General features: G+C 47.6%; 1 long non-coding RNA gene across 2 annotated transcripts; it reads left to right on the top strand.

Annotated features, from left to right (window-relative positions):
* Window positions 1-1801: 1801 nt before the first annotated feature.
* Window positions 1802-11209, top strand: LOC112549471. Of its 2 annotated transcripts, none has more exons than XR_003092888.1 (3): window positions 1802-1977; window positions 6694-6792; window positions 8671-11209. It is a non-coding gene; the product is annotated as an uncharacterized LOC112549471 (long non-coding RNA). The 2 variants fall into 2 exon arrangements; XR_003092889.1 differs by lacking the exon at window positions 8671-11209 and adding an exon at window positions 7108-7148.
* Window positions 11210-22682: the final 11473 nt, after the last annotated feature.

Genomic DNA, 22682 nt, shown 5'->3' with positions numbered 1-22682 from the left:
AGGCTGGAGTGCCTCCCTTCTTGGCAGGGTACTCGGGGCATCTTCACCCCAAGCTCCCTCTCTTGGTGCTGTTTTTAAAAGTATTTTGCATCTTAACTGCTTCCTCGTTCATCTACATTACAAAGAGCTAATTACCACTGATCAAGTTATTAGAGCTTTTATGTGCCTTCATTGCTAAATAAATTAAAATTTAGACCACTCAGCTTCGACATTTCCATATTAAATTTGTGGCTATGTCCTACCCCTTACATAACAGTTGAGTTTGTGACATTTATTTGACTCCTTATCAGAACACGTTGCATACTTTGTTAATCACAACCATTCTTCATACAATGGAAGGACATGGTCTTTCATCAACACCCCCACCCTCAGCCACCTGGACAATGTTGGAATGAACTTATCTGGAACAAAAAAAGTAAAGGCTGTTCATCTAGCCACTAGCTAATGGACTATGATATTTTAGCTCAGCTTCTTAGAGGCTTCAGATTTAATTTCCTTCTGCATCTTCAAATGACTGCAGCATTGTTCTCTGCTTCCTGTCATGAACTGTTGCTCTGAACACCTATGCTTGTTTGGGTGGAATGTGGTGGTGGCTGAGGGTGAAGTTACACCTTGCACTTAGAGCATACTAAGACCACTTAAAAGGTGAGTGTCTGCATGCTAAAGCCACTTAACTTGTGCTAAGTGCCCTCTGAGCATCTCAGTGATGCTACTTCAGGTGAGGGTTAACTCTCTGCTGTGCTACCTCGCTTGCATTAGGGTAACTTCAGTCTGCGTCACAGAGATAAAAATGAGCAATCTGAAGTGTTCCAGCACTCGAGGATGCACTGCTCCCAATCATCCACCTCTCCCCACCCAAAGCAGGGCTAGGGCCCAGGGGCTCATGTACATACCATGATTGTTGCCCTTTCATGTGCTGCAACTGCATGTCTGTTTGTACAAGCAGGATTTCCCAACACTTTAGAAGTCTTTCTTGTGCATTGAACTAAACCTTCTCAGATCTAGTTGAGTTTGGCTCCCTGGGAATTAAAGCATCACATCCACGGATTCATTGTGTGCAAACACAAAGGCACTCAAAGACGTGTAATGAGCCTCTTTGTCCACCAGATGGCACTGCAACTATTTTGTAGTTCACCCCTTTGAATGGCTTTTGCTTTCGAATTGCTTCACTTTTTTAAAGTAACACTCCTCGGATGTCATTGTTTTGGGGTTTTTTCTTGTGTGGTTTGCCAGCTCCCTGCTTCCATAGCTGTGTGGCAGGGCATAGGCATGGGGTGCCCCGGGCCAGGGGGGCAGCACTGGGCCATCCCGCTCTCCTGGCATTGGCCAGGGACCTGGCTTAATTTGTTTGAAAACCTAGCGCGTGTAAATACAGATGCGACACTCCAAAATAAACAAGTTTAAATTGTATAAACCCATTTAATTTAATGAGGATTAAAATCCATGGTGTGTACAGGCACCCCAGGTGTCCTGGTTCCTAGCCATGTCCCTGCGCACCAGCCAGGGTAGATTCTGTATCGATAGCCTGAGCCGTCTTGTTGTTCAGTTGCCAGTCACCTGTCTGCGTAGGTGAGTGGGTTCATTACGGAGCCAGGCCCCTTCCTCTCAGTGCTCGCCATCCCTCCAGTTCCTTAGTCTGCTTTCTTGTTTTTGTTAATTGGCATTTTATGCCGACTGAGCTGAGTTGAAGCCCGTTTCACCTGCTCATTGGCTGCTTACCAACTAAACCGCCATTTGGTAACAAATCACTGATTCATAAAATGACTGCAGCAGGGACTTTAAGTGTCTTTGCTGTGAACTTAGTTTGGCCCTCAGCATTGCCAGAAGGAGCACGTGATGTGCCTGCATAGTTGTGGAGATTCCCTTTTCACAGCACAGGGAAGAAGGTATGAAAAGCCAACAAGTGGAAATGACTTTGCACCTCTCATCTGGTGATCTTGGAGCAGTTATAATAATCAAATCTCCTTCCCAAAGCAGGTAGGTACTTGTTATTGCATCTGCTAAACAGATGGGTAGCTAGGCTATGGAGGTGAGTGGGGTTAGAGCGGTCTGAGGGCAGAACCAGGGATAGAAGCCAGGAGTCTTGGCTCCCATTTCTGATTCAAGGAATAGCTTGTGCGGTTGATACAGCTCCTAGTTTTTCCCCTGCCCTTGCCCAGGGCTGCTGCTCTGCTCTTCTTCCCCTCCCCACCCATGTCCCCATGCATAAAGGTTTCTCTTTGCAAGGGGAATTTGCTCCCGAGGAATTTCAGCAAAGCACTACCATTTCTGCATGTTGTTTATCCCAAGGGCTCTAGAAAGAAAGGTAGAATACCGGACTGATGCGCATGCAGTAAGATTGGGATGGCAGGAAGGGACAGATAGGGCGGGGAACACACATTCTCTAACATCAGCAGCTGCTACAGTACTTGTGCTTTACAGCAACGGTAGGATATGGGCACAAGGGTGCGGCACCCGCTGGACCCTGCTCTACTGGCTGGGTAACACCATCACAGTACAATAATCAGGGCTCATGGTAAAGGTGATATATTTTATTAGACCAATGAAATTTTTGCAAAAAAAAAAATCTTTAATTGCAAGCTTTCGGGCACAAACACCCTTCATCAGGCATCAGAGAAAAGGTTGTAAAAGTTCTCCTGGGTAGAACTGAAAGTTCACATTTCATAGGATTTCACAGAGGAGTCAGTAGATAGAAAGCTCCTCTGGGCAGGCAGTTCTTAGCTGGTGAAGAGTCTCTCAGCTCTCCTGTAAGACTCTGTTATGATGCAAGTGACCTTGAACCAAGGCAGGAGCAGTATCTCAGGTTTCAGGGGGTCACAGTTGCTTCCTCCTTTGGAAAATATGAAGAATTCTTAAATAGGAGTTGCATAGGAAAAAAGGCATTGGGCTTGTGCCACCTCTTTGCTTTTTCTTTTTTTGAAGGATAGTGAATGGCTGGAAAGCTTTGTTTCTTTTCTTTTTATCCTCCTCTTTATTATTCCTCCCTCCCCCCTTCAAAGTAGGCATATCGTTCTCTACAAGAGCTGGATGAATGTCTTGGTTTTTTGGACTCGATGATCTTCTGAGGTCCCTTCCAGCCCTAATGTCTATGAAATCTAATGTCTATAAATAAACTTTTCAGATAAATCGAAGTGACTGCAACTCTTTGCACATTCCATTTGAATTCCACAACTACAGTTCATATTCAACAAAAAAGTTAAAAATTAAGAGGAGCACATTTCTAAAGTCATCTGGGGTTTTTTTTCCTTGTCTTTTGGAACAGCAGGCTGATTTCAAGAAAGTTCAAATACCTCGAAAGCCAAATAAAATGTTCTACTCTTTGAGCTGGAGAAAACCTCTCTCTAACTTGAATGGAAGCTTTTTCAAATTTTGGTTTGGGGTGAATTTTTTCTTTTGGGTCAATCTGAATTGTATTTCTTTTTCCATGCGGCTACTGAGCCAAACAAGTGCATTATTCATACAGCTGTAGTCTCACCAATACTGTCTTCGCTGGAGGACTCTGTAGAGGCCTGGAGAAATAGTGGGGCTGTAACATCCCAGAGGCTGAAGTCTGAGCTGTGCTTGGAGTGGAAACTCTTGAGGGAGTGATTATTCATTGTTTGTTCGATGTTGGTACAAAGCTTCCTGAATGACCAAGACGTGACTTCATTAGGACCTACGTGAAGCAAGGTACAGTTCAACACAGTCTTTGGCATTGGGGACAAGACAGTGTCTTTTGGTTTTGCCATTAGCGAAGTGTTTGCCAACTGGCCTTTGTGTCATCTCCACCTGTCCCTCTGGGTTCCTTTCTCTGTAATTGTTCCAGATGCTCCTGTTATGTGCTCTGCTAACCTGAGCTCTTGCAAGCAAACTCCAAATCTGCTTGAGAAATGCAATTTCGTTCATTTTGAGATGCAAGAACATGGGCCTGGCTTCTTGGCTAAGAAAGCTGCTCTTCTGGCAGGCTAGCTGGTGCCAACACAGCTGTGGAGACTGGACTGCCCTTTCTACAAGCTCCACTTGACCTTTCCCTGCTCTGCGGGGCATTCAAGCAGCTGCCCAGAACACTCGTTTCACTAATTATTTCATTTGTCTCTGTTTGCAGAGCTAGGATGCTGTGTTAGCTGGCTCCATGGATGGTGCCTCTTTGTAAATACATGTATTGTGGGAGTATCAGCCACTCATAATGGAAGTCCTGTACCTCTCCCTAGCTTATCCCCAAAGTCAGCACAACCGTTGTGCTCATAAAGGATGGTGGGGCCTCTTGCATGTTATCTATCCCTGGTGCGGCAGAGGTGCACACTTAAGTCAGGCAGATAGTTTTGCATCTTGTCTCCTTGTGTCTTTGTTTGCCGATGTACTGGGGTTGGGTGTGTGGTGTGTGTAACCACTAGGCTCTCGTCTCTGCCAGTTCCCTGCCTAAGCATGCCCCCTGTAAAATGCCCAGTCATGTCCTACGGGCTAGGGACAGACATTACACATAAACTGATTAAAGTGATCAGAAACTGGTTTAAATCTGTAACAGAACAGATATTCAGTGCACATAAACCAGTTTGAAAATGGCTTAAACCAGTTTAAGATTAATCTGGTTGAATGTAGTATCAGACTTAACTGATTTGGGTCAAACCAGTTTATGCAATGTCTGTCCCAGACCCCTTGCTGGTTTAAATTAAACCAGACTACCCCAGCATCCTGTCATGCTTTCTGGGCTGGGCAGGGCTGTCTGCTCCATAGCAGGGCTGGCCCCTCCCCTCTGCTCCCTGGCTGCAGCTCTGGCAGAGACTGTAGGCATCTGCCTGCTCCCCCCCTCCCTGTCCCCTCTGCCTTAAAGATACCTCTCAGCATTAGCTAGCGGACCACGCGCTGCCTATGGTCTGTGCTGTGGCAGACAGGACAAAGGCAGAATCAACAGGTAGCTGGTAATGTCCTTCTGTTTTCATAATGGAGTGATAAACACTGTTATCAATTCCCGGCTGGGCTGCTCAGGAGGTGGGAAACCCCTCCCTAATCAGAGTGTCCTACTGGGGCCTGGTCATGCCCCCTTCAGCTCAGTACTGTACAAGGGAAGGGAGGGCTGCTCTAGTGCCCCCTGCCTTCTAGCCTGAGGCACTGCAGGCCTGTGCCTGCATGTCTGGGATGTCTGTGAAGTTACAAACTAGCCTAGCCAGGTTAGACTAACCTGCAAAGATTGAATCAATTCAGGCTCAGGCTTTTTGAAAGTCTATCCCTAACCCTAGAGACACTGAGGCTGGTGCATGTGCTTGCTAATGGACAGACAAACCACTGCAGCTGCAATGGGAGATGTCTGAACTCATTTTCTGCCTTTCAGTGGTACCAGCCCAGCAACTGCTCAGAGACCATGCTCTGCCAGCCGTGCTCGCTGCCAGGGAACAACAGAGTGTCCCTCTGGGGCTGCCCATGGAGGATTTGTGATAGGACCTGGCAGCATGTCCAGGAACTGGGATTGCCATTGCCTTGTCTCTCTCCTACTGTGGCTTCTGCTTTCATCCCAATGGCATCAATCAGGGCTGCAGAAATGTAGGGCCCCAGCTTTCCCTTGGCTAGTGGGTGCATAACTGTGGAAGATGCTGCTGCCCACAGTCGCCTCTTCATTTTGCTGTTCAGCAACTCCCTTGAATCTGATTGTAGCTGCCTACCTGCTCTGCTGGCAGAGAGGGGCTGTGGAAAAGGACACTTAGCTCTTTGCAGTGCTTGCATTTAGCTTTAAATAACCATCTTGGGCATCATGCCTTTTTGCCACTAGGGGTCTAACTCAGGGCACCCAGCCCACTGGCACAGATGTTCAGTAGCAAGCTCCATTTTGTCAGAGCCAGGTAGCTCAGATGAAAAAGCCAGTGCTACCCTGCCACTGCCGTGACCTGTAGCATGAATCGAGCCACCTGTCACTTGTATTCCTATCCCTGTGTGCAGATAAACCGGGCAACAGACTTTGAAATACTGAATGTCTTTGATCATCAGTTGTTTCTCGTAAATAGAAACTATCCTTTCCCTTGCCCCCTGCCATTTTCTTCTCTAGTTCAGAGTTGCCTCCTTTCATTTCTGTTCTAGCTGCAGAGAAGAGTTGTTATTACATAGAGAGACACTTTTAATGGCAGTGACTCTGTTTGCATAAGCAACAACTGAACAAGTGCTTTACTGCCTTCTGCATCTCAAACAGCTAATGAATCAGGAAAATATTTCCAGCCGCTTTTTTCCTAGCAGCCGGCGCTGTGATCGGCAGCCAGATATGTGGTGCTGCTCAAAGCAGGAGTTAGCTGCTCCCTGAATAATTGATAGCACTTGAAATTGCATCTGCAAATGAGAATGACAAGTGCATATTAACTGGGTCCCTTTCTCAATGGAAATGGGCTGTACTAAAGCGCCCTATAGCTGTGGTTTGTAAAGGTAGGTGCCAACTCAGCACTAAACCGTGGGAATGCTATTGAGGTAGAGCTTGACATGGGTTGTGTGTGTTGCTCCGAGCAGCAATTGGCTCTGGGAACCATGGGGGCAATTGGGTGCTTGACATGTTTATAAGGTTATTTTTTCTTGGCGTGTTCTGCATTGAATGCCAGGAGCTGATGTTGGGAAGCCTGATCCTGCATGCCATAGAGATTCTGTCACCTTGCACCTATTCTTTCTTCGTCCTCTTCATTAGCACACAGTGCATAATAAATTATAAACTTAACTGACATCAGCCTTTCCCTCTGCTAGAAACGGTGAATGCAGACCCAGCCCTGAAGTGCTTTACAGTCTTTAGAGCCATGTTGGATGAACTGGAAAGAAATGCTGAGAGGAACCAAATTTCCTAAGGTAATTCGGCGAGTCAGAGTCTAAATCGGAAGAAGTGATTTTTTTTTTATACCCACTTTTCTCTCATATAAATGCTGGGACAAAGTGTGGGGACATGGAGCCTGAGCACACTAGAGATACCAAGAGGCAATGGAGAAAGAGGCTTTACCCCTCCATCTGTTTTGTGGTAACTGTCCATGTGTGTGTTCCTTACCCCGTGGTAACTTTGCCCTCTTCCGGTAAGAGCTATGCTGACGTTAATCAACTGTGGGGCAAGAGTGTTCATTGTCAGAGCACCTGATGTGAAGTAATGCCTCACCCTCTTTTACCTCGCAGTAACTTGTGTGCCCAGACCCTGCGGGTCAGCCCCAAGCATCAGCGCTGAAGTGCTGGGTGCTCTCAAATTCAGGTGAGAATATTTTAATGCAAGGACTTGGGCCTTGAACAGCAGAAGTGTAAATCTCCACTGGCTAGAGATGCAGCAGCACTGAAATGCAGGTGTCAGGTATGCTGGGGCCCAAATCCTGCGTAGGGGAAGGGCTCAATAGGTAGACTGTTACAGGAAACAGGCTGTTGCTCACTGCATATATCATAGCATGGACAGCACACAGAGCAGTCTTCAGGAGTGCAATGGCAGATGCCAAGCATCATCCCTTTGTCTTGCTACCATGGAGCTGCAAGATGTGCCCATACATGGTCTCCTGTGTCAGGTCCTGGAGCTCTATTATCTTTACCTGGATTTTGGATGAGATGGGGCTGATGCCCCCCACATGCCTGCACTGCCTCCTTGACACGCCAGGGAGGGCAGCTGTAAAACATGGCTGGCCCGCTGGCTCCTGCATGCACCAGCTTCTCAATGTGAGGCCATCATCAACTCCACGTAGCCTAGAGCACATGCCTGGCATCCCTCCACACTCTTACCCAGGTGTGCTTGCCGTGTGCTCAGTGCTGCTCCAACACGGCTAAATTGCTTAATTCCTGGACAGGCAGGGCCTGCTTCACAGTGGCATTCCCTGGGCCTGGGCAAAGGTGAGGTAGATGGCACCAAATTCCTCAGGTGGGAACTTGCTCATTTCTGCCATTCTCCAGCTCACCTTGGATGGGAGCCTGTTCTGCTCCTCCAGGTGCCTGCCCTGATGCCTGTCCTTGTGGCTCTTCTGGCTTTCTGCACATAGTCTGAACCATCACAAACCCCTGCGCTTTCTCTGTGGAGAACAGCTGTGCTGGGGACAGTGGCTAGGACAAGGTTCTTCTTACCCCAGACCTAGAGGGATCACCTAAAAACCTTGGAGGCCTCTCCAGTCTCTGTGGCTTGTTTAGTCTTGGCGAAAGTACCCAGAAGGTTGCCAGTCAGGAAGGCATTGGAGAAGCAGGACACTGTCACGGTGGAGATGCGGGAGATAAGGGCTCCATTCCTAGGCACAGCAGAGGGGAATTGGCCATATTTCTCAGTGTTTAAATCCATGATATTTGGCAGCCCAGATGCCTTGGAAGCTGTTCCCAGTAGCAAATGAGTGCTCAAGCTTTGGTGCCTCTTTGCACCCAAAGTGCTGGATGCTTGACGATCTGCCCCTTCGGTTCTCCGTGCCCACCGGGAAGGAGAAGATGGCAGTAATGCATCCTGCATGCTAGATTCCTCATACCAGTGAGGGGCTTGGGTCCTGTGATGGTACGGGCAGCTCCTGATCAGAGATCTCTCCACATGCAGTTCATCCAGCAGTCTTTCTTTAAAAAAAAAAAAAAAAAAAGGTGGAAGGAAGGTGTATTGAACACTGCAAAGAGAAGCCTGGTGGCAGACAGAAGAAGCGATGCATTGCATTCCTCAGGCAGCAATGTACCTGCTGAGAGGATTTATCTGGCTGTAAAAAGCTGTGACTTATTGCTTTAATATTTCACCAGGATAGATGCATATTTCACCCTGCTGGATGGAGAAGCCTGTTCATCTTCCTTTCCAAAGGGACAACAGCGACGCTTCAGCGTGCAGCACACTGCGTGGGGAAACCGGAGACAGCAGCAAGGCATCTTGATGTTATGCCTGGCAAAGTGATGTGCAGTTTTGCCCTTGTGTGGCGCTGGTTTCCATCTTGGCCATCTTTCCCCTGCTTTGTAGATTCATGTTTGCTAAGCATTCCCTAGCCTGGCAGGCACTGCTTATATATGACTCTGCAAGAGCCTAACCCTGCCTGCCTGCCTTGGGGTAGGTGTGCATGGTGGTTGGAGAGTTCATTGCAACATGGGTAGACATGGCTGAAGTGATGGGTAGCTACTTTAGGTGATAGCAGTGAAGCCAACATGACATCAGGAATGTTTCAGCCATCAAGAATGTACTCGGGGTCGCATGGAGGGAGTTGTGCTTTCACTGCAGTTGGTACCCAGGCTGTTTAGATGGAAGGTAGTGCAGGTATGCCCGCACCTGACTGCAGCACATCTTCTCTAAGAGGCTTGCACCCAGACCACAGAGCTCCTTATTCCAGGTACTTAAGTTGTGTGCCTAAGTACCTTTGTGGATCTGGGCCTAGAATATCTAAAACTCAGGTACCCCATTGATTTCACTGATAAATTGGTTCTCATCATGCATGCGTCAAGCAGGACTGCAGTCTTCATGCCGGGTGAAATGACTGTAGGCCATTCGTGGCCAGGCACGGCTCTGTTCTGTCTGTGTGGTTGCACACCTGGGCTGGAGCACCTACGGCGGTGTCCGAACTGTGCCAGATGGCGTGAGGTTGGCACGCGCACAGTCAGGTTGGCCCAAGGAACTGCGGGAACCTGAAATATGTTTGGTGAGGAAGGAGGCTTGGGAAATATTAGCAGCTAAAATATCTACTGAGCATGTGTGAACTATGATGGGTTTTTTTTTCCTCCCACCCCACCAACAACACACACTCAATAGCTTAAACTCCCTTTGACATTCGAATGGATTGACTGAGACCGCAACAGGCACATCTCTGTTAGAAAAACCTGCTCTGTTTCAGGTCTACGCTCAAAGCAGGGTGGCGCCAGAGTTTTTCCACAGAAAAGATCCCTGCGATGATTTAAACTAAATCTTTTTCCCGATGCTGGGAGGGAAGGCAGCGAAAAACATTAGCGCTGAAGTTTGCCAGGAAAACCTTGAAGCCTTCAGTAGACCCCCTACATGGATGATATTGGCCCAGATGGCTCAATTTTGGCTAAGTTTCTAAGCAACTAAAAATGGAGTTTTATTCGGGGGAGTGCTAAGCATCCATAATAGGTGGCATTACTAGCTCTGCTAGTAATAGAGTGTGGATGGTGCTACAGATGTTCAGAAACACGGTTGTGTTCCTTCTGTTGAGGAATAGTTGGGCAATTAGCCACATCCCTGCTGCCGTTAGTTAGCTCTGTGTGCGTATAAATACCAGCAAAGCTTTGGGAGAAGTCCATCAAATTGATTAAATTTGCCATTTGTTTGGCATGCTCTGAAATTACTTCCAGTCCACCACCTCCCCACCCCCCACCTTCCTTGATCATATTCCTGCTCTGTGTGGCCTTAAACAGGGACTGAGCTGGGTGCTTCCTTCCAGATGAAATGGGCTGGAAGAACTAGCTGTTGCGAATATGCACTTTGTCACTGGAGCTCATCATCAGCATATTTGTTCTGTCTGCTGCCATGTGTAAAATAACAACTGTACTCAGCAGAAACTGCTCGAGCCCATTAAAGACAGAAAATTGACACAGGGATATAATAAAAAAATGGGAAATGTCAGACATTTCTGCCTCAATTTCAGGCTAATTAGCTCGAACGTGAAGCTAGGCTTGCAGATCTCTAATACAAATGGAGTTGAGGCGTGGTATGATATGGAGGGATAAAACAGAAGCGTGACAGGTTAATCTCTGCACACTTCATGCACTGCAAAATGTGAGGATGGACACCCGCAGCCCAGGCGGCTGAATGGCTTTCTGGTAGCCGTATTAGAGCAGAGGAATTATATGTCAGATGCATATGCAAACACACACACATTATCCTGCCAGACTATGGGAATACGAGTTCATGCCATCCACTTCATGATTATTTACTCATATTATGCAGAACAGTTGCAGGCTTCAATGAGCTCGCTAAATATTTATACAGTGACAGTGAAAATCAAAGGCATAGGAAGGAGTGATTCATGCCATAGAACCCTGGTGGTTTTCAAAATGGGGTTTACTGACTCGCCGTAACAGTAATAAAGGGCACGTGGCTCACATGTTATATGTAGAATCCAAGGTTTCAAAGCCTTTTAGAAAAGTGTGTGTGTTTGGGAGGGTAAGGGGGCGGGGGTAAGACATGCCATTGGCCCCATTTTTGCAGATAAGAAAACTGAGACCCAAAGGAGCTAGGTGCATTGCAGTCTTTCCAACTAGAGTATCTAAAACTCAGGTACCCCACAAATCAGTGATCCAATCTAGGGGAGAACCAGTGAAGCCAGGTCCTCTGCCACCATCACCCTACTTCTCTTCTCATGTAGGATGGGGGGCATAAAGGGACCGCTGCCGAACCATCTGCAATGCTGGCCTTTTCCAGGTAGTGTATAAGCCCTTGGCAGCTGCCTGCCTTCGTTTAGGAGAAATCGCAGCTTGAGGTTTTCTCTGTTGTAGAAATGCCCCCGCAACTGGGAGAGGAGGAAACACTTGGATTATACATGAGATGGAAATTCCTTTTTAAATCTATGCAATAGCAGCTGTATTTTATAAACATTTCAAAGCCTGGGCTTGCCAGGGGTGGCCTCCTGGCCTTTCCTTTTTGGCATATTTTATTTATGGCTCTGAATGACTATTGCATTCCACATTCTGCAGCAGAAGCCTGTCCACACCAGTGTAATGAGCTAGCAGGGCATACAAGAGGCAGCCTTTCTTCTTTATAGTTGTAAAATGCTGGATTATGGCACAATCGTGTACCACCTTGGAATGCTAATACCCGGCAAAGCCCCTGAGAAGCAGCACTTTGCTGTGTGGTTACAGATATAGAAGTACTCTGGGCCCAAGTGTCATTGCAATAGGCTGGGGGTGCCCACCTGAGTCTCATTCTGGAAAAGTCAGTGTTGCCTGCCCTCCTCCAAGGAGGTAACCAGTCCCACCGATGGGGTCCCATTCGGCTCTGGCAGGAGTGGGTGCAGCTCCATGGGATTGTATCTGCGTATCCCAACTCTTCTTGCCTTTCAGCTCACTGCATTTTGGGGGAGGCGTACACTCCTTGGGAAGCAGTTGCTTTGCTTTAGGGACTGCTGGACCCCTTAATAAGCTGACACCAGCAATCAGATGAGCTGAGCATAGACCTGCCTAGTCCTCCATCAGGAAGGCAGAACAAGCTGCTTCTTATGAGCTGAGGTCTAGAATTCCCTGCAAACATCTCCCTGGCTGATGCATGTAACAGCTTAACCTTTGAAAATCCACAGGGTGCAATTGTGGGCTTATTTGAAGTCCATAGGATATTTGTCCCCTACTTAAGTTGGGTCAGGTTTTCGCCCACATCTCCCACCAGAGCCCACTCAAATGTGCATATCTCCAGAATGCAAATGGTTCTTGCAATAAGCCTGGACTGCTTGCACCAGGGTGGGCAGGGACTGACAGACCTTCATGGAGAGACACCCCACTTCCCTCCCACAACGTGCCAGACCAAAAGCTGTTATGGGGTGACACAACTAGGCAGTGCGGGGGTTTGTTCCAAGAGAGCAGATTGCAGTTGCTAAATAGGCGGGGGCATGCCAACTGTTTATAGTTACTGGGGGCAGATGAATTACAAAGGAGAAGAATTGCCGTGAGCAAGGCACAGAGATGTGAGTAGGAAGAAGTGGGTGAAAGTGAGAAAAGGAAAACGTGATTGAAGTCTTGGGATGACTTTCTTTGAGGATTTTCCTGGAGATACATGATGATAATCCCTTTCCTCAGTTTGCCTAAACGTGTGCTGCACAGAGCATTAGCAGCAATGACCAGTCCAACCTTTGCCAGAGTTAGGGACCCCCTCTGCCTCCCTCTCCCGCATAAGTCTTACCACTATCTAAATCTTGCACACTAAATGAGTGAGCCCCTTTCCCTGCAGTTTGTCATTTTCCTTTTATGTGAAAACAGGCTTTATGTGATGAATTGCTCCAGACGGCCGAATTTGCAGGCAGTGGTGGCTAAGATGTACATCTGTGTGCAAGAAATGGGTGCTTGTCTGCCAAATGGCCCATTAGCACGTACAAATCCTGGGCTTGCATCATTAATTGGTGCCTGTGTCTATTTTGTCCTGATATTTGGCAGGTCTTCTGTCTTTGGGCAAGCAAGGGACAAATAAGTGACTGCATTTTGAAACCCTTCTTTGAATGTTCGTTTGGAGACTTTTGTGTTGGTCAGGAAAGTGGAGCTTGTAACTCAGGGCCAGTAATGATTTCTCACATTTAGAGGTCTCTGTGTAATTAGCTTAGTGTCAACATGATTGTTGGCCAGAGAGCAAGTTTCTGACAGCATGGTATAGAACAGGAACTGATTTCCATTTCTGTAGCTTCACCCCTCAGTAAGAATCAGCAACAGAAAGAAGTAACGCCGCAGCTATACTCACTGAGCTGCTTGCAGTCACTGGGGAGATGCACCTAAAAGAAGCTGCTGAAGGCACATTTGAATAGTTTGATATTTTCTGCCAGGGTAGTCTCTCCATGAAGGGCTGTCAAAGACCCTGGAAGAAAAAGTCCACCCTAAATCATGGACCCATCTTGCTGGAGGTGTTTGTATTGGACCATGATAAAACCAGGAAGGATGGCAGGAACTCTTCAATTGCTTTTGGAAGGGTTGGGTTTAGAAGATGGATCTGGGCATGCCTAGTCAGTGCTCGCAGTGCAGCCTTACTCACTAATAAGTAATCTGACCAACTCAAAATGCATCATGGATGTGCAAGGGGGAAAACACTGTGCCTACCTTATAGGGAGAGGCTGGTCATGCCAAAGGAATGCTTATTTGCAGTAGAAGCTTGGACTTGAAAAGCACTGTGTTTGAGGACTGAAGTATAAGCTTTCATGGAGCTGTGCGCTGGTGTGAGAGTGGAGGAAGCTCAAGTAGGAGCCCAGATCTCTTCCTAGCTCTGCCACTGACTTGCTATATGATCATGGTTAAGTCAGTTTGGGTCTCTGCACCTCACGCCCTTTATCTGGGGCACAACCTATGTCCCACAGTCTGTGTGTGTGGTGCATAGCATGCTAGAATGGAGTCCCAGGTGCTACTGATGTTCAAGCAAATGATAATCGCCCATGCCTGTATTGACTAGTAACTCTAGATAGTCCGTGAGAGGGCTGAGGAAAAAGACATCTTCTGTGATGCTGGAAAACATTGGCACCTGTGGAGCCTCAATAACCACAACAGTTAACTATTTAACATTTGGTGTGGTCTTCTGGTGGCAACAAAAATACTTTTTGATATCACGTGGCAATCCAGAATGGCAAGGCCATGGTGCTGCCCCTATTAAATATATATTTTAGGTTGGATTCAGAGGAAACAGGCTGGTCTCTCAGATCTGGCCTTGCTGCAAATCAATATACTGTTGTTTCTTTCTGTTTAGCCACCTTAGTTTGTGTAGGCTGGGTTTGTGTCTCATATAGTGTATTTGATGAAAAATGATCTGCTTGGTGCAGTCCTGGTGTTGTGATTTATCCGGGGTGATGCACCATGCAGCCTGCTCGTGTTCTTTCACAGAGAAGAAGCTGCTGTGTGTGGAGCATGCAGCATTGCAGTTTGGGGCTACCAGCCAATCCCACTCAGGGTCTGCACTGAGATCAGCAAAGGCCTCTTCTCCAGTGGGATAAACCAAGTTGCAGTGGAACGTATCCGAGAGAAGAGGACACTAGTTACCATCAGCATCACCTAACTTCCATGTGTGGACTACTGTGTTGACTCGATAATGAAGTTTGCTACAAACAGAACAAATCAAGACCCTAGATCCATACCCATCCTATCCTGAACTTGGGGAAGGCTCAGACTGGTGGGCTGTGCCTACTACTATTGCTCACACCCTGAGAGTTCTCCTGCTGCTCAACAAATCCAGGAAAAAAATCACTATTCCACCACCTGAGTGTGGATTTTCCTCCTGGTTTGGCAGAGCATCACCATCTTGTACCAGCTTAGCTTCCTGCTAAAGATGTGAGTTCCTCGGACCGGTACAGCCTTCAAATCTTTGCCCAAGCTGCTGCTGCAAAGAGAGAAGGTAAGGTTAGTGGTGCAATTGAAAATCACATTCACTCCTTTCAATGCATCTCCTTGATTTGGACTGACTTGTAGCAGAGGACACAGTGTAGAGGAACCTGGAACTGTTTACCATCTGATGTGGCTGTGGACACATGAGAAAAGAGCCCGTGCCTCCTGCTGCCCACGTGGTAAGGGCATTGCCTGATCTCCTCTGTACTGCAGCCGCTAGAGCCAGGGAAAGCATCCAAGCTGCAGAAAGCCAAGCATTTTTTCCCATGACTGCTGGGCTGCCAAGTGTCCTTGCATTCCCAGTGGCCCGTAAGTGTGAAGTAAACCAGGACTGTGCTCTGTGCACTTCGGGAATGTTGACTGGCTGAACTGAGAAACCAACAACCTCTGGAGCCAGAAATAAAATGAAATGCGACCAAAATCTCAGTACAAAACATTTAGCCTGGAACTAATAAATCTATCATTGGCTCATATAGGTTTCCACTTAATGTGATGTTGCCAAGAGTCACTGACTTCGTGTAAACTCCTGCCTTCCTCAGATTTTCCATCTCCTACTCCTGCTCCCTGCCATGATGGGAGTGTTGTTGCCAAAGGGTTCCTTGCCTCTGCAGGCAGCAATTCAGAACTAGCCAGTCTGTGCAAAAATGGTGAAAAGGCTGCTACGGACCTAAATGCAACTAGGGCAGCCTGGAGCAAGCACAAGTCAGGAGATCTGGACTCTGTTCCTAATTGCATCACTGGCTTTCCCCTAGCAACTAAGGGGGAGTCACAATCTTCCCAGGAGCCAGTCTCTCTGTCTGGAGAAAATGGGGACAATGCTACTTAAATCCTCTTTGTACAGAGCTGGAAGACCTTCCTGTCCATGTGCCAGGAGCACCCCTTGGGCCCTGGGGGCAGTAAGCCAGCGTTCTGCTACTTGCACCACGTGAGTCTCAGCTAAGCTGGCAGAGCAGCACTGAACTAGAACTGGAGTGGTGTAGGAGCCTTGGGGTGGGCCTTTGAAGACGTACACACCCCACCCACTGTGGATAAGAGGCCCTTCACCTTCTTTTGGAAATTGCAGGATGATGAGCCATGACCCACCACATAGCTGGAACGTGGGTGTCTTCTCAGTTTGGTTACCCTAGCTCTTCTGGCCATTGAACTAGGTTGGTCCTAAGGCTGGACTAGTCTTGGTAACCCAGATGTGTGTCTCCAGTAGAGCTGTCAACCTCCAGGCTTCCTCAGTGTTGTAAAGCTCTTTTGCCAAAGAGTGTCTATTGTGCCCCACAACAGCTCAAAGGTCTTTGTGGCTGGACAACCATGCAAGCTGGCTGCTCCTGTTGAAATATTCCATTAAATCAGGGCCTGTTCCCTCCTTTAATATAATTTGATACTACTTCGCAAGCCAAGGTCAATGGGATATTCCACCTATTCTTTGTCCTGGTTTTGACAGTCATTGTCACACCCTGTAAACATTGCTCCAGAGCTCTCTTGAATGTTATGGTCAAAAGATGGAGATGCTGTTTCAGAAATAGTCATGCTCTTTCCATGTAGAAACTGGATAATAGATTCACCTTATGGGAAATCTATATTCTAATGCATGCCTGATCCCCTGCTATATAAAAAGGTTGAAGCAAAATCCCTAATACAGTGAACCTTGAAATACTGGGAGAGTTTTGATCCAGTTTCATCCTTTGCAGCTGGTGAGGCCCCATACCTAGAGTCTCTGTGACCTTTAAATAAAATCCCAGCTCCAAACAGGGGTAAGCTGAGGCATGGAGGCATTGAAACCATGGTCCAGATAACACAGCGAGACAGTGACAGAACTAGAGCCCAGGACCAAGGGCTGCTTTAACCTGCTAGAGCAAGGGGACTGATTTGTGTGGGCTTGATAGAGAGGACAGCATCAAGTTTGCAGCACCTTTAAAATGGGGGAGGGGAGGCATGGGCAGGAGAGGGAAATAGTAGCTAGCGTTTGCCATTGTTTTCTTGCAAAATGTATTTTTTATGACTGCTGGGAGTTGGAAAGTTCCCTGGCTCTAATAAAAATGCATGCTGTCTGTGCCGGAGTAAGGCAGTTAAGACTGCCTGTGCATATTTTAGAAGAAACTACCTTTCAAGCGACTTCACTGTCAAGGAGCAGGCAGGGAGATATAGGGCTTGCACTGCCCCGTGACGGGTGTTCTGGGGAGACGGCGTTCTGTGTCCTTTTGTGTTTTGCAGCTTTGCCGCTTCATAACAAATCCTCTTTTTCTCATCTCGAAAGGTTCCCAACTCCTTCCAAAGTGCCAGATGGACTCAAATGAGCTTCTTTCCATGCAAGGCCAGCTGCAGCATTGCATTACTGTCAGCCAGCTAAATGTTCCAGGATCATTAGTCAGGATTTAATATGATAATTTTGGGAGTGTATTTGCTGCAACCTGCCACCAGGTCACATGTTCCAGGTTTTCTCCTCCACTATGAGGGCTTGGAGTCTTTAAGTGATGCTCCTTACATAACCACTTGACTCCAGGAACTGGTGCTTTAAACAGTATGTAAGATACAGAGATAAAATATCCCAGACCTCAAAACTGCACTATAAAATCCTGAGAGTTGGCAGCTTAGTGCTGCGCCACTGAGTGTGAATAGAAGGGGATCATTGGCAGTTCCCAGCTAGAGGGCACAGGCTTTGATGCGGTCTGTTGAGCTTGTCCTTGGAGTGGCGTTGTGCAACTTCCGCAGTCTTGAATTATGATGGCAGCTTTGTCAAGGTAGCTAGCTGTTCTGGTGAGGTCTCAGCCACGATGAAGTTGGTGATTGAAAATTGGTCCCTTCCAGCTTTGGTTCCAATCCACAGCTGAACTCCAAGCTGTGAGCCCAAATGCCAGTGTAGGCCCACCTCTGATTTTGAGTTAATACTTGTACAAACCTCTCCTCCTCCTGGTGCTCCGGAGATAAGCTCCAAAAAAAGGACTGGGGATGAAGAGCTTCTAAACTCTGAGCCAGCTCTTATGCAGATTCCTTTGCAGCCTGAAGAAGGTCCCTTGACCCATATATGCATTGGCTGCCTTGACTAGGGACAACCCTGGCCTTTGGGGAGCAGCTGATGAGGGTTAATTAGTCTTTTGAAAGTGTTTATTGGTGCAGACTGAAAATCAGATCCACCACCTATGATTCTGGATCCTCTAGTGGCCAATGCAAATAGTACGTAAGCTAGACTCTTGTATTCCTACTTAGCCTGGTTCTTTAGCTCTAGCAGTTGTGATTTGTGCTAAAAATCTGTGGTTTTGTCTCCCCTAGCAGACCACATGGTGGCATTTCTTATTTTAGTAATATCAGGGTTTGCAGGGTGGATCCAAGGAAATGGCAGAGGGCTTCAGATGGGAGGATGTTGTGTAACTTTGCTGGCAAGCCTGACAAACTGGGCCACAGGGTAACTCAAACGGCCTCTGTAAGCTGATGGAAGAAAATAGGTTTAATTTGAAATCGGACACTAAAGGGTTTTTCCCTAAAAAGTAATACTAATAATTTAAACAATGTAATTTTGAAGAATGGCTTTCCTCTATAAACGTGATTCCCTGCAGGCTCCTTCTAATGGAACCTAATTATAAGCTGCCACTTCTCCTTCCTCTATCAGCAGAACAGCTCTGCTTTCCAGTCCTCTAACCTTGGCATGACAAACAATCTCCTTCTAGTTCATAAATGACCCCTGGGAATCACAGAAGCTAGAGTGTTTTTGTAGCCATGAGAAAAAAGTTGGAGTCTAAGAAATTACCCATGAAACACAGGTACTCTTCTTACCCCCGGTGCTCTATATGTAATACATGCACATATATTTTCTCTTCCTGGACTCTTGGCCAACATTGGAAGCAAGCTAAATGCTGCTGAGATCCACTTGAGAAATTCTTTGCCTGTCCCACTCCTGAGCAATACCTGTTGGTGGGCTGACCTGTGATAAGGCTTTGGGATCTATGGTCAGTGAGCCATTAGCTTGTCAGGAGATCCTAGCAGGAAGGAGAATCAACATGGAAAAATGCGATAGTGCCTACAGTAGTTGCTGTAATTTCAACTGCATGCTCAGGGTACTGCAGAAGCCACAGACCTGCTGAGCATCTTTGGCAAGACAACGTACAGTAGACACCTCAAGTCACTGGAGAAGTACCATCAATGCCGCCTGTGGAAGATCTTTCGAATCCAATAGGTTGACAGACACACTAACATTAGCATCCTCTCACAAGCAAGCACCGCGAGCTTCAAGGTGATGATCATCCAACATCAACTTCACTGGCCAGCCAAGTCATCCAGATGTCCAACTCCAGACTCCCAAAGCAAGTTTTATTCTCCCAGCTCAGCCAAGGCATACGCTCAAGCAGAGAGCAGAGAAAGCACTTCAAGGATGTCCTCAAGGCCAACTTGAAAAAAATGCCACATCGACATTAACTCATGGGAGGCTATCACCCAGGACTGCCCCACATGGAGGCAGGGTCTGCTGCAAGAATATCAGTACTTTGAAACTTCATGATGACAACAGGAGACAGAAAAGTGGGAGCAGCAGTAACAGCATGTCATGGTCTGAAACAGGAATCCAAAGCCACTCACCCCATACGGAAACGTGTGCCCAAGTTCCCACAGTCCATCGATCCCAAATCAGCCTCATCTGCCATTTTTGGACCCACAGATAAGGCAGTCATAAAAGACAATCATCCACAACTGCGAGGGACTGCCAATGGTAGCTCAGTTGAACCTCTGAGTATGAGGTTATACCTCCAACTTGCCCCTCAGCCCAACCTTTCTGCAGCCTATTTAGGACATCTCTCAACTTTCGGCACAGGAAATCTGCTAGCAGCAGTCCCACAAATCTTCGTTTCCGATTTCCTGCCATCTGCATCCCTCTTCCTCCCTGTCCTGCCTGCAAGCAGAGACCGGCCTGGAAGAAGAAAATAGGAGTCAGCAGGTCAATTAATGGGGGAGCTTGGCTTTGCAAATAAGAAGCATGTTGTGGATTGCTTTGCTGTAGGCTACAAGGCAAGATGAAGACAGGGAGGGACAGTTTGTGGCTTGGCCTCACTGAGATCAACCACCAAGCTGACCCTAAATATCAGTGTAGATACACAGCAAAATGATTGTGTCCACCCTAACACTAGAGTGGGTGTAGCGAAGTTCATGCTTCCTTCCTATAGTTTGTCCAGTGTCCCTCTGTCCAGACCTCTTGGACTATATGGACTCTCCTTATTTATTATCGGTGTTTCTTTATTTTAGCCACAAAACGCCTATATCCCTTGACTTCAGTGGGCTGGGATTGAGTCCTAGAGGAGCAGCAAGGTTTTAGGGACTGCTGTGAAATGGCAATTGCCACAACAAAGGAGTCACCATCCCTGCTGGCACAGACAAGGACATTTACTTCGCTGTTGCATCTTTCATCCAGGCAGCAGGTTGCAGACGGAGCATTTATCTTATTCAGCAAAAATACCGCACCAGCCTTTTAAACATGTCTTGTGAACTGGAGAGCCCAAATCAGTAAGTTCCCGGGGAATGCACCAGTCATGCGGAAGCTTAATATACAGGAGATGCTGAGGGTGGGGGGGTAGTTTTGTTTTTTAACTTGAAAGGATGCACAGCTGGGATTTTGCCAAGCAAACTACTCGTCTTGTTCACAAAGTGAACATAAAAAAAGGGTCGCATCAGTGGTACTTTCCTGTTGGATTAGAGGATGCTACAGGAGATAATAATGTGATCAGAAAGTCCCTAAGGCAGCAGGGGGTTTGAGTAGCTACTGATGATCATTGTTGCCTCTGGGCAATGTGTTTTGGCTCATTGCATTGCTGTCTTCATTTGCATCTAGGTGAAGCCTTGCACACAGTGGCTGCCTGCTGATTGAGAAAGATGCAGCTAAGCTGCTACCGAAAACCAGTGTAAAGGGATCCTGGACTCTGCTGGGCAGGCCACATTCTCCCCTAACCCCTTTGTGCCCCAGAAACATTCCTCCTAAATCCTCACTCTTTATGGCCAGATTTGGTGCTATTCTTTAATACAGCACATTATGATGTCCCTGGCCTCCTATGGAAAATGTGGGCCCTGACCTCTCTGCTTGTTTTTCCCCTTCTGTAAAGTGGGATCAATACCTGCTCTGGCATGCAAGTGTTTTGTCCTGGACCGCAAAGGAAGTGCGATGTGTTTTCAGTCTAGCTCAATTTTACTGGCAGGTTAAGCTGTCCAAGTACATATGAGACAAGTGCCTCTGCCATGGGAGAGGTACAGCCCCACCAAGGCCAGGCACTGTATGGAGGGTTTTTGGTACTGACGGTTCATGCTCTGGGGCCTTTTCTTGGCAGCAACTCATTGCTTCATTACTGTCTTAAATGCTCTCAGTTCCTTCCAGGCTGTAAACGAGCTAAGTGGTGTATCTCAGCAAGCTGTGGTGCAGCCTCTCACCAGCATTCAGGCTTTCAAACTTCCCCCTCCCTGCTCCCCCCAGTCTTATATGCCAAAGTGTCCACAACCTCCAGCATTTCTCAGGCAGGAGCTGATGCACAAGGAAGTAATTAGCAGCAACAAAGAGAACAAGGTGACTAGAACAGAGAGCTGTAAACCCAGGTCTGCTTCTCCTCTGGGCAGCACACAGCCTGCCTTCCCTGAGACGGCTGGAGACAAAAGCCACCCCAGCTACTGTCACAGTGAGAGGAGGTGCATAGTCACGCAAGGACTAGACCAGGCAAGTGTAGAAAAATGATGACCAAAACAGTGAGAATTAGAGGATCCTTGGCAGGAGGTGTATTGTGTGTGGAACATCACTAGGAGCTGGGGTTAAGATGCATAGGAGAGATCAGGACTTGAAAACCATCACCCCAGGCTTCACATGTCCCCATGGGTAGACAGCACAAAGTGGATGTGGACCTGGTACACCCACGGGAGGCAGGAAAGCTTGTTTAGGATTAGCGCAGTGGAGCAGAGGTCTGGTATGCATGGCCTATGGACCAGCTATATCATCACTGCTTTGCGTGGCAGTGGGGTGCTCTAACAGGTCCTGGTGTTCGTGCCTCCAAAGTCACTTCTGAAAACAGCTTGGGAAAGGCCACAGCTGCCCCCTTCCCCTTCGGAGGGATGGCGGCAAAGGCCGAGCTGGTGAGGAAGGGAGGGCTTCCCTACCTCCTCTACCCTTTCGCTTCCCATCCGGCCTAGGGCGGCCATCCTAGAGGACAGTCCGGTTTTCTGCTACTCTGTCCTCTATTGATACGAAACCCAACGCCTCAATGTCCTCTTTTTCTCCCACGCCTTTATGTCCTCTCTTTTTGTCTTGAAGAAAACCAGGGCTGGCTGGGACAGTCTTGCAGAGAAAAACAGAGGACATCAAGGTGTTGGTTTCGTATCAATAGTTTCATAGTTTCTAGGGTCGGAAGGGACCTGAACAGATCATCCAGTCCAACCCCCTGGCCTGGGCAGGAGCGAGCGCTGGGATCATAACACCCCAGCCAGATATCTACCCAACCTCCTTCGAAGGCCCCCAAGAGAGAACAACCAGACGGTCACCCTAATCCGGCCCGGTGCTTCTCAAGCGACTCAAAAGAGTGAGAAGGAAGCATCCCAGGTGTGCCCCCCTAATGCAGTCAGGTGTCCGCGGCGCGGGTCTAGAGGCGAAAGGAATCAGGACTCGTGCGAGAGGAGATCTCTTTGATGAGACCAAGTTGAATTTATGCAAATATATATAAAATCCAGTCGGTGTCATCAAAGAGATCCCCTTTCCCGCGAGCCCTTTGGCGGCTGCAGCAACTCCGCGAGCAAGCAGCGGAGCATCC

Source organism: Alligator sinensis, unplaced genomic scaffold (assembly GCF_000455745.1).
Source record: "Alligator sinensis unplaced genomic scaffold, ASM45574v1 scaffold569_1, whole genome shotgun sequence".
NCBI lineage: Eukaryota > Metazoa > Chordata > Crocodylia > Alligatoridae > Alligator > Alligator sinensis.
Note: the sequence above shows the minus strand (reverse complement) of the source record. Positions and strands in the feature narration are given on the sequence as shown.